The sequence below is a fragment of the Ranitomeya imitator genome, chromosome 3 (genome assembly GCF_032444005.1).
Source record: "Ranitomeya imitator isolate aRanImi1 chromosome 3, aRanImi1.pri, whole genome shotgun sequence".
Classification (NCBI taxonomy): Eukaryota; Metazoa; Chordata; class Amphibia; order Anura; family Dendrobatidae; genus Ranitomeya; species Ranitomeya imitator.
Genome location: NC_091284.1, coordinates 841,846,244 through 841,862,694, shown reverse-complemented (window position 1 = coordinate 841,862,694; position 16,451 = coordinate 841,846,244).

Genomic DNA, 16,451 nt, shown 5'->3' with positions numbered 1-16,451 from the left:
CATTTCGTGTTCTTCAATAAGGTCCCATCTTTATTTCCTTCAAAACAACCAGCCTTCGATTCCTCCAGTACATCCAGTCTTGTGTTCCTCAATAACATCCCATCTTAGGTTTCTAAAGGATATCCAGTCTTGTGTTCCTCCATATTGTCCCATCTTGTGTTCCTCCCGCATACCCAGTCTTGTAATATAGTAACATAGTAACATAGTTAGTAAGGCCGAAAAAAGACATTTGTCCATCCAGTTCAGCCTATATTCCATCATAATAAATACCCAGATCTACGTCCTTCTACAGAACCTAATAATTGTATGATACAATATTGTTCTGCTCCAGGAAGACATCCAGGCCTCTCTTGAACCCCTCGACTGAGTTCGCCATCACCACCTCCTCAGGCAAGCAATTCCAGATTCTCACTGCCCTAACAGTAAAGATTCCTCAATAACATCCCATCTTAGGTTTCTAAAGGATATCCAGTCTTGTGTTCCTCCATATTGTCCCATCTTGTGTTCCTACAGGATATCCAGTCTTGTGTTCTTCAATAACATCCCATCTTCGGTTCCTAAAGGATATCCAGTCTTGTGTTCCTCCAAGATACCCAGTCTTGTGTTCCTCAATAACATCCCGTCTTCGGTTCTTCCAGGATATCCAGTCTTGTATTCCTCAATATTGTCCTGTCTTGTGTTCCTCCAGAATATCCAGCCTTGTGTTCCTCTATATTAACCTGTCTTGTGTTCCTCCAGGATACCCAGTCTTGTGTTCCTCAAGAATATCCTATCTTCGGTTCCTCCAGGATATCCAGTCTTGTATTCCTCCATATTGTCCTGTCTTGTGTTCCTGCAGAATATCCAGCCTTGTGTTCCTCTATATTAACCTGTCTTGTGTTCCTCCAGGATATCCAGTCTTGTGTTCCTCAAGAACATCCTGTCTTTTGTTCCTCAAGAACATCCTATCTTCGGTTCCTCCAGGATATCCAGTCTTACGTTCCTCCATATAGTTTTGTCTTGTGTTCCTCCACGATATCCAATCTTGTGTTCCTCAATAACATCCCATCTTTGGTTCCTAAAGGATATCCAGTCTTGTGTTCCGTCATATAGTCCCATCTTGTGTTCCTCCAGGATATTCAGTCTTGTGTTCCTGAAGAACATCCTGTCTTTGGTTCCTCTAGAATATCCAGTTTTATGTTCGTCCATATTGTGTCGGCTTGTGTACCTCCAGGATATCCAGTTATGTGTTCATCCATATTGTCCCATCTTATTTTCCTCCAGGATATCCAGTCTTATGTTCCTCAAGAACATCCTGTCTTCGGTTCCTCCAGGATATCCAGTCTTATGTTCCTCCATATAGTTTTTTCTTGTGTTCCTCCAGGATATCTAGCCTTGTGTTCCTCAATAACATCCCATCTTTGGTTCCTAAAAGATATCCAGTCTTGTGTTCCTTCATATAGTCCCATCTTGTGTTCCTCCAGGATATTCAGTCTTGTGTTGGTGAAGAACATCCTGTCTTTGGTTCCTCTAGAATATCCAGTTTTATGTTCGTCCATATTGTGTCAGCTTGTGTACCTCCAGGATATCCAGTTATGTGTTCATCCATATTGTCCCATCTTATTTTCCTCCAGGATATCCAGTCTTATGTTCCTCAAGAACATCCTGTCTTCGGTTCCTCCAGGATATCCAGTCTTATGTTCCTCCATATAGTTTTTTCTTGTGTTCCTCCAGGATATCTAGCCTTGTGTTCCTCAATAACATCCCATCTTTGGTTCCTAAAAGATATCCAGTCTTGTGTTCCTTCATATAGTCCCATCTTGTGTTCCTCCAGGATATTCAGTCTTGTGTTCCTGAAGAACATCCTGTCTTTGGTTCCTCTAGAATATCCAGTTTTATGTTCGTCAATATTGTGTCGGCTTGTGCTCCTCCAGGATATCCAGTTATGTGTTCATCCATATTGTCCCATCTTATGTTCCTAAAGGATATGCAGTCTTATGGTCCCCAAAGATATTCAGTCTTTTGTTCCTCCATATTGTCCCACCTTCGGTTCCTTCAGGATATCCAGTCTTATGTTTCTTCAGAACATCTTGTTTGTATTTCTCCAGAATGTTCCATCCTCCAGAATATCTTGTCATGTTTCGAATATCTAGCTTTGACTTTCCTAGTTTTACCAGTATCTTGTTACTCTAGAATCTCCCATCTTGTGTTTTTTCCTGTCTTCTCTTCCTCCAGAGTTCTCGTGCATATTCTTTGTTGAGTTTGGGTGGCCTGTCTTTGTTTCGTATACGTGAATCCAGTGATTGCCTCACCCATCCTTGCTGATGCCCTTTCTCCTTTTTCTCTTCCTATATATTCCTCCTCTCAATCTGAGTCCAATCATTTGCTTTGTGTAAAGCTAAAGTAACCGTCACATCTCCCAGCACAATCCACACCACCAATGCTGGAGAAAGTGGCTCAATGTTATTAGTGTTTCCCCACTTTACAGGTGGATGCAAAGTGTGTGCTGTTCTGTGAGACATGCCTCCTGCTGCGAACACTACACGAGACATATCAACAGATGGCTCCGGCGACTTGTATTGTCTCATGCAGAATTCAACTTATACTTCTCTATGAAGGTGTCGCTGAATCTGCAACTGGCCATTAGAGGTGCTGGAGGCCATGGGGGGTTCCTGGGGACAAGGGGGACAAGAGGGGTGTCGGGGGACATGAGGGGCTCCAGGGGACAATAGGGACGTAGGGGGGCAAGAGGGTTGCAGGGGGACATGAGTTGCGCCGAGGGACAATAGGGGCGCCAGGGGACAATAAGGGTGTCGGAAAACAAGAGGGGTGTCGGGGGACAAAAGGAGTGCTGGAGGACATGAGCTGTGCCGAGGGTCAAGAGAGGTGATGGGTGACAGGAATGGCGCCAGGCAGTGTCAGACTGAAGAACATTGGGCCCACCGGAGGATTTGATTCTGAGGGCCCACCTTTCCCCCCACTGAAGAGCCCCATAGCAATTACAAGGTTTGCACTATGAACTCTCCTGAAGAAGAAGCCAGGACCCATCGGAGGATTCTTTGGTTCTCTGGTGGGCCAATCCAATCCTGGCACCAGGGGACCTGAGGACATTAGGGGCGCTGAGGGACAAGGGAAAGTTGATGTGTGACAGGAGGGGCGCCAGGGGACCGGAGGACATGAGGAGCAACGGAGGACATGAGGGGCACGGAGGACAAGATGGTCACCAGGAGACAAGAAGAGTGTCGGGGGACAAGAGAGGTGATGGGTGAAAGGAATGGTGCCAGGGGATCTGAGGACATGAAGGGAAATTGGTGACATGAGGGATGATGGGAATTTGAGGGGCGAGAGTTGACATGAGCACCGGGGGACATAGAGTGTTAGTACAATCATCTGTGACCATGTGCTGCAGGAAGCTCCACCCCTTCGTAGAATATTAGGATAATCTGTGAGCATGTGCAGTAGAAAGCTCCGCCCATGCATAGTGCTAGGGCAGTTGTCTGTGAGCATGTGCACTAGGAACCTCAGCCCTTGCATAGAGTGTTAGGACAGATGTCTGTGAGCATGTGTGGTAGGAAGCTCCACCCTGCCGCCAAATGTAAGAAGATCTGCTCCCAGTGGAAATATCATCTTTTCAATTGCTGAGTGGCTGCTATGACCTGGAGATAACCTATACCAAGCACAGCCCAGCTCACAGACAACTGTTGTAATATTCCACACAGGGGCGGAGCTTCCTACCACACATGCTCACAGACAACTGTCCTAACATCCTATGCAGGGGCGGAGCTTCCTACCACACATGCTCACAGACAACTGTCCTAACATTCTACGCAGGGGCGGAGCTTCCTACCACACATGCTCACAGACAACTGTCCTAACATTCTATGCAGGGGCGGAGCTTCCTACCACACATGCTCACAGACAACTGTTGTAATATTCCACACAGGGGCGGAGCTTCCTACCACACATGCTCACAGACAATTGTCCTAACATCCTATGCAGGGGCGGAGCTTCCTACCACACATGCTCACAGACAACTGTCCTAACATTCTATGCAGGGGCGGAGCTTCCTACCACACATGCTCACAGACAACTGTTCTAACATTCCACACAGGGGCGGAGCTTCCTACCACACATGTTCACAGACAACTGTCCTAACATCCTAAGCAGGGGCGGAGCTTCCTACCACACATGCTCACAGACAACTGTCCTAACATTCTACGCAGGGGCGGAGCTTCCTACCACACATGCTCACAGAAAACTGTCCTAACATTCTATGCAGGGGCGGAGCTTCCTACCACACATGCTCACAGAAAACTGTCCTAACATTCTATGCAGGGGTGGAGCACTAACAACATATCCTTACAGGCACCTGTAGAAACATTTTACGCATGGGCAGACCTGCTCACCACACATACTCACCGAACTCTGTCATCCTAACATTCTATGCAGGGGCGGAACTTCCTACAACACATACAGACAACTGTCCTCCTAACATTATATACAGGGGTGGAGCGCCTACCACACATGCTAACAAGCACCTGTAAAACATTCTACGCAGGGGCGGAGCTTCCTACCGCACATACATACAACTGGCCTAACATTCTATACAGGGGCAGAACTCCTACCACATGCTCACAGGCACCTGTAATAATATTCTACACAGGGGTGAAGCTTCCTACCACACATGCTCACAGGCACCTGTAAAATACTATGCAGGTGGAACACCCGCCAGGGCCGTGGGGTACTCGGTACCTGGTCTGGTACTTAAAGGGATGTATCCCGGCGGCGGTGACCTGGTCCGTGGACCTGGGCGCCCATGTTAACATAGTAACATAGTAACATAGTAACATAGTTAGTAAGGCCGAAAAAAGACATTTGTCCATCCAGTTCAGCCTATATTCCATCATAATAAATACCCAGATCTACGTCCTTCTACAGAACCTAATAATTGTATGATACAATATTGTTCTGCTCCAGGAAGACATCCAGGCCTCTCTTGAACCCCTCGACTGAGTTCGCCATCACCACCTCCTCAGGCAAGCAATTCCAGATTCTCACTGCCCTAACAGTAAAGAATCCTCTTCTATGTTGGTGGAAAAACCTTCTCTCCTCCAGACGCAAAGAATGCCCCCTTGTGCCCGTCACCTTCCTTGGTATAAACAGATCCTCAGCGAGATATTTGTATTGTCCCCTTATATACTTATACATGGTTATTAGATCGCCCCTCAGTCGTCTTTTTTCTAGACTAAATAATCCTAATTTCGCTAATCTATCTGGGTATTGTAGTTCTCCCATCCCCTTTATTAATTTTGTTGCCCTCCTTTGTACTCTCTCTAGTTCCATTATATCCTTCCTGAGCACCGGTGCCCAAAACTGGACACAGTACTCCATGTGCGGTCTAACTAGGGATTTGTACAGAGGCAGTATAATGCTCTCATCATGTGTATCCAGACCTCTTTTAATGCACCCCATGATCCTGTTTGCCTTGGCAGCTGCTGCCTGGCACTGGCTGCTCCAGGTAAGTTTATCATTAACTAGGATCCCCAAGTCCTTCTCCCTGTCAGATTTACCCAGTGGTTTCCCGTTCAGTGTGTAATGGTGATATTGATTCCCTCTTCCCATGTGTATAACCTTACATTTATCATTGTTAAACCTCATCTGCCACCTTTCAGCCCAAGTTTCCAACTTATCCAGATCCATCTGTAGCAGAATACTATCTTCTCTTGTATTAACTGCTTTACATAGTTTTGTATCATCTGCAAATATCGATATTTTACTGTGTAAACCTTCTACCAGATCATTAATGAATATGTTGAAGAGAACAGGTCCCAATACTGACCCCTGCGGTACCCCACTGGTCACAGCGACCCAGTTAGAGACTATACCATTTATAACCACCCTCTGCTTTCTATCACTAAGCCAGTTACTAACCCATTTACACACATTTTCCCCCAGACCAAGCATTCTCATTTTGTGTACCAACCTCTTGTGCGGCACGGTATCAAACGCTTTGGAAAAATCGAGATATACCACGTCCAATGACTCACCGTGGTCCAGTCTATAGCTTACCTCTTCATAAAAACTGATTAGATTGGTTTGACAGGAGCGATTTCTCATAAACCCATGCTGATATGGAGTTAAACAGTTATTCTCATTGAGATAATCCAGAATAACATCCCTCAGAAACCCTTCAAATATTTTACCAACAATAGAGGTTAGACTTACTGGCCTATAATTTCCAGGTTCACTTTTAGAGCCCTTTTTGAATATTGGCACCACATTTGCTATGCGCCAGTCCTGCGGAACAGACCCTGTCGCTATAGAGTCCCTAAAAATAAGAAATAATGGTTTATCTATTACATTACTTAGTTCTCTTAGTACTCGTGGGTGTATGCCATCCGGACCCGGAGATTTATCTATTTTAATCTTATTTAGCCGGTTTCGCACCTCTTCTTGGGTTAGATTGGTGACCCTTAATATAGGGTTTTCATTGTTTCTTGGGATTTCACCTAGCATTTCATTTTCCACCGTGAATACCGTGGAGAAGAAGGTGTTTAATATGTTAGCTTTTTCCTCGTCATCTACAACCATTCTTTCCTCACTATTTTTTAAGGGGCCTACATTTTCAGTTTTTATTCTTTTACTATTGATATAGTTGAAGAACAGTTTGGGATTAGTTTTACTCTCCTTAGCAATGTGCTTTTCTGTTTCCTTTTTGGCAGCTTTAATTAGTTTTTTAGATAAAGTATTTTTCTCCCTATAGTTTTTTAGAGCTTCAATGGTGCCATCCTGCTTTAGTAGTGCAAATGCTTTCTTTTTACTGTTAATTGCCTGTCTTACTTCTTTGTTTAGCCACATTGGGTTTTTCCTATTTCTAGTCCTTTTATTCCCACAAGGTATAAACCGCTTACACTGCCTATTTAGGATGTTCTTAAACATTTCCCATTTATTATCTGTATTCTCATTTCTGAGGATATTGTCCCAGTCTACCAGATTAAGGGCATCTCTAAGCTGGTCAAACTTTGCCTTCCTAAAGTTCAATGTTTTTGTGACTCCCTGACAAGTCCCCCTAGTGAAAGACAGGTGAAACTGCACAATATTGTGGTCGCTATTTCCTAAATGCCCAACCACCTGCAGATTTGTTATTCTGTCAGGTCTATTAGATAGTATTAGGTCTAAAAGTGCTGCTCTGGTTGGATTCTGCACCAATTGTGAAAGATAATTTTTCTTGGTTATTAGCAGAAACCTGTTGCCTTTATGGGTTTCACAGGTTTCTGTTTCCCAGTTAATATCCGGGTAGTTAAAGTCCCCCATAACCAGGACCTCATTATGGGTTGCAGCTTCATCTATCTGCTTTAGAAGTAGACTTTCCATGGTTTCTGTTATATTTGGGGGTTTGTAACAGACCCCAATGAGAATTTTGTTACCATTTTTCCCTCCATGAATTTCAACCCATATGGACTCGACATCCTCATTCCCTTCGCTAATATCCTCCCTTAAAGTGGACTTTAGACAAGACTTTACATAGAGACAAACCCCTCCTCCTCTCCGATTTTTACGATCCTTTCTAAACAGACTGTAACCCTGTAAGTTAACTGCCCAGTCATAGCTTTCATCTAACCATGTCTCGGTTATTCCCACTATGTCAAAGTTACCTGTAGATATTTCTGCTTCTAGTTCTTCCATCTTGTTTGTCAGGCTTCTGGCGTTTGCGAGCATGCAGTTTAGAGGATTTTGTTTTGTTCCAATCTCCTCACTGTGGATTGTTTTAGAAATGTTCTTACCTCCCTTCTGAGTATGTTTTCCTGGGTCGTCTTTGTTCGAGTCTAATGTTTTTCTTCCCGTCCCCTCTTCTTCTAGTTTAACGCCCTCCTGATGAGTGTAGCGAGTCTTCTGGCGAATGTGTGTTTCCCAGGTTTGTTGAGGTGTAGTCCGTCTCTGGCGAGGAGTCCATCATACCAGTAATTCACACCGTGGTCCAGGAATCCAAATCCTTGTTGTCTGCACCATCGTCTTAGCCAGTTGTTTGCATCAAGGATCCTGTTCCATCTCCTGGTGCCATGCCCGTCTACTGGAAGGATAGAAGAAAAAACTACCTGTGCATCCAGTTCCTTTACTTTCTTCCCCAACTCTTCAAAGTCCTTGCAGATTGTCGGTAGGTCCTTCCTTGCCGTGTCATTGGTGCCAACATGTATCAGAAGAAATGGGTGGACGTCCTTGGAGCTGAAGAGCTTTGGTATCCTATCGGTCACATCCTTGATCATCGCACCTGGAAGGCAGCATACTTCTCTTGCAGTTATGTCCGGTCTGCAGATGGCTGCTTCTGTGCCACTCAGTAGTGAGTCTCCCACCACCACCACTCTTCATTGCTTCTTGGCTGTACTTTTTGCTGTCACTTGTTGCTGTGTGCCCTTTTCTTTTTTGCTTGCTGGTATTGCTTCATTCTTAGGTGTGCCATCTTCATCCTCTACAAAGATTTGATATCGGTTCTTCAGTTGTGTGGTTGGTGATTTCTCCATGGTCTTCTTGCTTCTTTTGGTCACATGCTTCCACTCATCTGCTTTTGGAGGTTCTCTGACACTTTTTTCACCTTCTGTGACCAGTAGAGATGCTTCTGTTCTGTCTAGAAAGTCTTCATTCTCTTTGATGAGTTTCAAAGTTGCTATTCTTTCTTCCAGACCCCGCACCTTTTCTTCTAAAAGGGCCACTAGTCTACACTTCTGACAGGTGAAATTGGATTCTTCTTCTGGTCGATCTGTGAACATGTAGCACATGCTGCAGCTCACCATGTAGGTTGTCACATCTGCCATGTTGCTCCTAGATCCTGCTGACTTGCTGTGTGTTTTCCTTCTTGTGTAATCTACTCAGCCAAGCTCTCTTGCAATAATGTCCTACAGGCACCTGGAATATGCAAATTAGCCTCCTAAAGCTTGAATCCCTGGTTTGGTGATGCTTTCGAAGCAGCTGGTCCCGGCTGTACCCAACGATCTTCTAGCTTAGGGAGACTTCGCTTCTCCCAGAAGGCACCTGGAATATGCAAATTAGCCTCCTAAAGCTTGAATCCCTGGTTTGGTGATGCTTTCGAAGCAGCTGGTCCCGGCTGTACCCAACGATCTTCTAGCTTAGGGAGACTTCGCTTCTCCCAGAAGGCACCTGGAATATGCAAATTAGCCTCCTAAAGCTTGAATCCCTGGTTAAAAGGACGGTCTTTAAAGGGGTTTGTGAAATAATAAAAGTTGTGATGCCACCTGTGGTACTCGGTCAGGGGTGACCAACGCTGCTTAAAGGGGTCCTCTGGGGTGATTCTCAGGACTCACAGGGAGGATAACGTTATCATCCCACCGCTGCCACCAATATGTCATGAATCACAGGGAGGATATTTCTATCATCCCCACCACTCACACTAATATGATATGAACCGGGGTTGTTTGGTTGCCCCTAGTTTTTTTCTGAAGGGGATTTGTCTATATCCCACTTCCCAGTTCTGGTTTGGAACTCGCAGCTATCTGGTGCCCCCCTTATCCTTAGGTCAGACAGGGTACAGCGCCTAGGATAATTAGTCGCCAGAAAGGCTGCCTTACTTTGCACTAGCTGGTGGGCACACTGCAGTGAGTATAACTACTCCTACTCAGGTGGGAATAATAATTATCAACACCGTCCATCGCTGCCAGGTTTCCCAAACATGCAGGACAAATCCGCTGCCACCAGCTCCTATCTCTGAATTAAGGGGTCAGGAGCCAATCCAATTAGTAGTCTAATTCTCTTCAGAGGACGTGACAGTACGTTATAGAGCAAGGAGTAACGAAGATAGTAATTTTATATATTTTACTCCAAAAGATAGGCAGTGTTTACAAAAGGGTAAAAAGATATTATAAAATTAGACGATTATGAATATACAGATGATTACAAATAAAAAGGGATTAAAGTTGGAAAAAACACAGTTCTCTCCTATCATTTCAGATCATGGTAAACCATGTGGCTGGGGGAGGGGCGAACGTCAGAGTGCATCGGAGCAGCGTGCAGAGATGCTGTTATCTCTTTTCCTGGGCAAAGACTAGTGAAAAATGAGCTCTTACATTCTTATACCCCCTGGTCGTGACATCACTGAGTGGGCAGAGCTATGGATTGCACTCCTACTTTCTCAGAGGGACTCAGAGTTATGGAACATTCATATCCACCGTAGCTCCAGGATGCAACCTCGTATAGCAACAACGGAATTAGTATTGATCTTGTTTTGCAACTAGCATTCTATTAAGACCAAACATTACCTGGCTATGCCACGCGGGTAAGCAGTAATTCGTTTCTCGGATACCAAGGGTACAAGAAATTGGAAAAGGCACTGGGTGATGACCCAGCCAATGCAGAGGCCAAAAATGTATTTGTCCTGCTTCCAGACCTAACCTGCGCGATTATGTACCAGTTTAAGAGAACAAAGGGAAAACCCCATTGGCCATGTGCTTTTTGCAGGCGGCTGAGTAGGCCTGCTCACAGCACACTGGTTTCACATTCCAGCTGCATGCAGGGGGGAAGGAGTTGCCTGCAGGCCAATAGAGAAGAGCTTTCTAGGCAGTGTGAAGAGGGTGGGTCAGAGAGCCCACAGCGTGTGTCTGCCACAATGGTACCTTCTAAAAAATTACTCAGAGCATGGCATTTTTACATTATCGTGACAGTGATGTTATGGCAGCAGGGATTGTATGGCTTCCCACAGGTGAAGCTGGGTCCCCAGGGCTCCCGAGATGTTTGGCAAGGATGGTGTGGTGCCGGAAAATAAACAGAGAACACAGGGTTGCAGTCTCTTTACCTGGTTTACTGAAGAATTCAGGCAGCCACAGTCCAGGGGACCGGATCAAAGGTACAGGTAAGGTCTGGCTGGCTTGGAAACAAATCTGGAATCCCCTTTTCCAGGTGGGGTTGGAAGCCTTCCTACTAGCGCTGCGTTGTAGTCTCTTGCTGTCTTGGGCCTCACAAAAGGTCCTCACGTTTCTTTTCAGTCCTCCTTATTGGTAGGACACTACCCTTAGGACAGGTAGCTCGAGCCTTTTTACAGGATCTCTATCATGACCCGGGCTCTATCTGCTGTGTCCTCAGGTGTCAATAGTGGACAGGTAACTTGTAATCCGCTGTCCGCTGGTTTCTGCCATGGGGCATAGAGTTACCCCCACAACCTCAGTCTTCCGGCTACCGGTATCTGCGCTCAGCGTGGAGGAAGCCCAGTCGCAACTTCTCGCTCCAGCTCTTAACTCTTTGCTCCTTTTCCTCCTTCGCTGTCTCTACAAAGTGTTCTGTTGTCGTTCCTTCTAGGAGTTGCAGCACCTCTCGTGGCTGCACGGCCCCCTCTTTCTCTCTCACACTCTCACCATCTGCTTCCTCTCCATTCTGTCCCTCTGACAGACTGTCTCATTACCTGCCTCTGACAGACTGACCAACTCCTCCCCCAGACCAGAATATATACAGTACAGACCAAAAGTTTGGACACACCATCTCATTTAAAGATTTTTCTGTATTTTCATGACTATGAAAATTGTACATTCACACTGAAGGCATCAAAACTATGAATTAACACATGTGGAATTATATACTTAACAAAAAAGTGTTAAATAACTGAAATTATGTCTTATATTCTAGGTTCTTCAACGTAGCCACCTTTTGCTTTGATGACTGCTTTGCACACTCTTGGCATTCTCTTGATGAGCTTCAAGAGGTAGTCACCGGAAATGGTCTCCCAACAATCTTGAAGGAGTTCCCAGAGATGCTTAGCACTTGTTGGCCCTTTTGCCTTCACTCTGCGGTCCAGCTCACCCCAAACCATCTCGATTGGGTTCAGGTCTGGTGACTGTGGAGGCCAGGTCATCTGGTGTAGCACCCATCACTCTCCTTCTTGGTCAAATAGCCCTTACACAGCCTGGAGCTGTATTTGGGGTCACTGTCCTGTTGAAAAATAAATGATGGTCCAACTAAACGCAATCCGGATGGAATAGCATGCCACTGCAAGATGCTGTGGTAGCCATGCTGGTTCAGTATGCCTTCAATTTTGAATAAATCCCCAACAGTGTCACCAACAAAGCACCTCCACACCATCACACCTCCTCATCCATGCTTCACGGTGGGAACCAGGCATGTAGAGTCCATCCGTTCACCTTTTCTGCGTCGCACAAAGACACGGTGGTTGGAACCAAAGATCTCAAATTTGGACTCCTCAGACCAAAGCACAGATTTCCACTGGTCTAATGTCCATTCCTTGTCTTCTTTAGCCCAAACAAGTCTCTTCTGCTTGTTGCCTGTCCTTAGCAGTGGTTTCCTAGCAGCTATTTTACCATGAAGGCCTGCTGCACAAAGTCTCCTCTTAACAGTTGTTGTAGAGACCTGTCTGCTGCTAGAACTCTGTGTGGCATTGACCTGGTCTCTAATCTGAGCTGCTGTTAACCTGCGATTTCTGAGGCTGCTGACTCGGATAAATGTATCCTCAGAAGCAGAGGTGACTCTAGGTCTTCCTTTCCTGGGGCAGTCCTCGTGTGAGCCAGTTTCTTTGTAGTGCTTGATGGTTTTTGGAGCGCCCCCTTGGGGCCGTGGGGTACTCGGTACCGGGTCCTGCGGTTCACAGGGGGATGTCACAGTGGCTGACCCGGTCCATGGCCCTGGGACGTCCGTGTAAAAGGGAAAGGTCTTTAAAGGGGAAAAGAGTTTGTGTTCGTGACGCCACGTGTGGTATTCGCTCAGGGTGACCGATGCCGCTTTAAGGGTCCGCTGGGGTGATGTTACGGCAGCTAGATGGTATACCTTCCCACACTCCCCAGGGCTTCCCGGTGTGTAGATGGTGGTATGGTGAGAGGCGCAGAGAAGAACGAGGAAACAAGGTTGCAGTCTCTTTACCATTACTGAAGACTTCAGCATCCACAGTCCAGAGCACCAGATCACAGGGCAGAGTCCGGGCTGTTTGGAGGCAAGTCCAGAGTCCCCTTGTCCAGGTGGAAATCAGTAGCCTTCCCTTGTGCTGCAGTGGTGTAGTGCCTTACTGCCTACGGCTTCACATAAGGGTCTCACAGATGTGATGTCTTTCTCTCTCTGTCCCCCATATAGGATAGGACAAAACCCGTATGACTGGTGGCTTGTGGCTGTTTATAGGGACTCTAGCATGCCCCGGCCTCTAAGGGATGCCACCGTTCCTCCTGGGTATAGGTGCGGACAGGTAACCTGCAATTAGCTGTCCTGACGGTCTCTGGAGCAAAGCATAAAGGTCCTTACTCCCTCGGTGTTCCGGCTACCGGGCTTCTGCGCCTCAGAAGGAGGCAGCCTGTGTAGGGCTGGCCCCTTCTGGAATCCTCTCCATTGTTTTGCTTTCCTTGCACGCTCGCTGCAATACAATTCTACCTTCTGAATGTCTCTTTCTGGGAGATAAGATGAATAAACTTGGCACTCAATGTGAATCAGAAAGCTTCTTGTTAATTAGTGCATCCAAACAAAAAAGTACTAAATGTTTTCGGTCCAACAGAGGACCTTCGTCAGAGCGTTCTTTAACATGAACTGGATGTAGAAGCAGGTAAAATGCATAGATGAATGAGCGTCCAAAGGAAATGCTGCGGCAGGTATAAGCTGGAGGATTTGAGGACACTGCACATGGAGAAAGCGCCAAGATAAGGCGCAAAGCCTTGCAGGGAGTATCGCGCTGAAGGTCCGGAGCGTCCTCCTTGCTGCACGGCGCGTTGCTCCTCGGGATCCAGACCTTCAGCGCGATACTCCCTGCAAGGCTTTGTTCCTTATCTTGGTGCTTTCTCCATGTGCAGTGTCCTCCACTCCTCCAGCTTATACCTCTTGAAGCTCATCAAGAGAATGCCAAGAGTGTGCAAAGCAGTCATCAAAGCAAAAGGTGGCTACTTTGAAGAACCTAGAATATAAGACATAATTTCAGTTGTTTCACACTTTTTTGTTAAGTATATAATTCCACATGTGTTAATTCATAGTTTTGATGCCTTCAGTGTGAATGTACAATTTTCATAGTCATGAAAATACAGAAAAATCTTTAAATGAGAAGGTGTGTCCAAACTTTTGGTCTGTACTGTGTATATATAAAATATATATGTATATATATATATATACATACATATACATACATATACATACATATACATACACTAGATGGTGGCCCGATTCTATCGCATCGGGTATTCTAGAATATGCATGTCCACGTAATATATTGCCCAGCCACATAGTATATTGCCCAGTAACATAGTATATTGCCCAGCCACGTAGTATATTGCCCAGCCACATAGTATATTGCCCAGTTACATAGTATATTGCCCAGTCACGTAGTATATTGCCCAGCCACGTAGTATATTGCCCAGTAACATAGTATATTGCCCAGCCACGTAGTATATTGCCCAGTAACATAGTATATTGCCCAGCCACGTAGTATGTTGCCCAGCCACGTAGTATATTGCCCAGCCACGTAGTATATTGCCCAGTAACATAGTATATTGCCCAGCCACGTAGTATATTGCCCAGTAACATAGTATATTGCCCAGCCACGTAGTATATTGCCCAGTTACATAGTATATTGCCCAGTCACGTAGTATGTTGCCCAGCCACGTAGTATATTGCCCAGCCACGTAGTATATTGCCCAGTAACATAGTATATTGCCCAGCCACGTAGTATATTGCCCAGTAACATAGTATATTGCCCAGCCACGTAGTATATTGCCCAGTCACGAAGTATATTGCACAGCTCACGTAGTATATTGCCCAGCCACGTAGTATATTGCCCAGTAACATAGTATATTGCCCAGCCACGTAGTATATTGCCCAGCCACGTAGTATATTGCCCAGTCACGTAGTATATTGCCCAGTAACATAGTATATTGCCCAGCCACGTAGTATATTGCCCAGTTACATAGTATATTGCCCAGTCACGTAGTATGTTGCCCAGCCACGTAGTATATTGCCCAGCCACGTAGTATATTGCCCAGTAACATAGTATATTGCCCAGCCACGTAGTATATTGCCCAGTAACATAGTATATTGCCCAGCCACGTAGTATATTGCCCAGTAACATAGTATATTGCACAGCCACGTAGTATATTGCCCAGTCACGAAGTATATTGCACAGCTCACGTAGTATATTGCCCAGCCACGTAGTATATTGCCCAGTAACATAGTATATTGCCCAGCCACGTAGTATATTGCCCAGCCACGTAGTATACTGCCCAGCCACGTAGTATATTGCCCAGTCACGTAGTATATTGCACAGCTCACGTAGTATATTGCCCAGTCACGTAGTATATTGCACAGCTCACGTAGTATATTGCCCAGCCACGTTGCACAGCCCACGTAGTATATTGCCCAGCTCATGTAGTATATAGCAATGTGGGCATGATATCCCTGTTAAAAAAAAGAATTAAAATAAAAAATAGTTATATACTCACCTTCCGGAGTCCCTGGATCCAATCGAAGCGGTTACCAACGCTGAGTCCTCCCGCGCTCCGGTGTCAAGAGTGCATTGCGGTCTCGTGAGATGATGACGTAGCGGTCTCGGGAGACGGCTACGTCATCATCTCGCAAGATCGCAGCATGGACTGGTTACCGGAGTGTCGCGAGCGGGAAAGGCCTGTTGTGGATCCGAGGGGCCGACGGTCGGTGAGTATGTAACAATTTTTTATTTTTTTAAATTATTTTTAGCATTAGATCTTTTTACTATTGATGCCGCATAGGCAGCATTCATAGTAAAAAGTTGGTCACACAGGGTTAATAGCAGCGTTAACCGAGTGCGTTACACCGCGGTATAGCCCGGTCAGTTAACGCTGCCATTAACCCTGTGTGAACGCTGACTGGAGGGGAGTATGGAGGGGGCACTGACTGTGGGGAGGAAGGAGCGGCCATGTTGTCGCCGGACTGTGCCCGTCGCTGATTGGTCTTGGCTGTTTTGCCGCGACCAATCAGCGACTTGGATTTCCATGACAGAGGCCGCGACCAATGAATATCCAGGACAGACAGATAGACGGAAGTGACCCTTAGACAATTATATAGTAGATATATATATATACACACACAGGGAAGCTCCCCTGAAACCAGGTTCAGAGCTCCCCCTTCTAACCTGGAGTCAGAACTGTGTTGCATGTATGTGAATACCTGATAAAAGGAATCCTTCCTCGCTTCCAAGCATGACATCACTCTCCCCTTGAGGAAAGCAATGCCACTGTAACAACCAGGAACCTAGGGTGTTACACTCTCCCCCACCCGTTAAATCCAGTACTCCCAGACTGGGAAAACAAAAACAACAATAAACGATTAAAGACAAGTGCAAAATTTTTGAAATGCATTTCAACTGGTAAAGAAAACTTTGGCTTCCCTTTATGGGAAGTAATTAGCTTTAAACCTTACAAAACTTTAATATAAGGTAGAAATGAACTTTTTCAGAATAGAACTTTCTATGACATTAATATTAAATACTAAATGTGAAATGGCAATTACCCTTTACGGGT